This window comes from Octopus bimaculoides, chromosome 5, assembly GCF_001194135.2.
Source record: "Octopus bimaculoides isolate UCB-OBI-ISO-001 chromosome 5, ASM119413v2, whole genome shotgun sequence".
Taxonomy (NCBI): domain Eukaryota; kingdom Metazoa; phylum Mollusca; class Cephalopoda; order Octopoda; family Octopodidae; genus Octopus; species Octopus bimaculoides.
The window spans coordinates 69,415,747-69,416,910 of record NC_068985.1 but is presented as its reverse complement, the minus strand read 5'-3'; positions in this window follow the sequence as shown (position 1 = coordinate 69,416,910).

Below are 1,164 nucleotides of genomic sequence, written 5' to 3'. Positions count from 1 at the left end.
GCGTCTGCTGAGAGTCATTCTCTTTTAGTGCCTTATTGTTCAGTACACACACCGGTTTAGTTTCCATTCGTTTACATGTTGATTATTTCTAAAATTACCGTTACGTCTTGTACGTTTTTCAATAAATAGTGGGCTGTTATGTGGATATATGTGTCAATGTGTGTATGTATGTGTATATATGGATATGTATATGTATATGCGTAAAAATATTTCTATACATATATGTATACGTATGTTTATATGTATATGTATATGCATACGTATGTAGGTAAATGGATATGAATGTAAACAGACAGACATAGAAATAGATAGATAGATAGATAGATAGATAGATAGATAGATAGATAGATAGATAGATAGATAGGTAATATGAACAGACACGCACACATATACACCTGCGTACGCAAATGAAGTTCTATATTTGATAGATAAGGAATTATAAACATTATTTACATTATTTACATTCGACGGATATGTGTCCTTATTTTGTTTGTTGCTAACACAACTTTTCAGCTGATATACTCTCCAGCCTACGGGCATATGACGTAGTGGTTAAGGGCGCGAGATACTAACCCCAAGATTCCGTGTTCGATTCCAGTGCCCTGAATAATAATAATAATAATAATAAAAATAATAATAATAATAATAATAATAATAATAATAATAATAATAATAATAATAATAATAATAAAAATAATGTTAATAATAATAACAACAAGAATATCGAAAAATAACTTACAAATGAGAACCCAGGTTCGAACATTTCCCAGGACCCTAGAAGAATGCTGGAGAGTATATCAGCCGAAACGTTGTGTTAACAACAAACAAGATGAGGACAAACATCCGTCAAGTGTAAATAATGTAAATAATATACGCAAATGAAGACTGAAGCACGTGAACATACTTACACACTCACTTTACAAAAGACACATATGGTGACACATATCCATACAAAAAAGGCGCAGAACCTAGTCACAAAAACCCATACACAGACACATTCAAACATACACACACAAGGAGACAGAGGTACACACACGCATGCAAACACACATAGACACACAAACGCACAAAAACGAACACAGAAATACATGAATATGCAGAATACATACATACAAACGTACACATACATACATAAATACACACACACACACACACACACACACA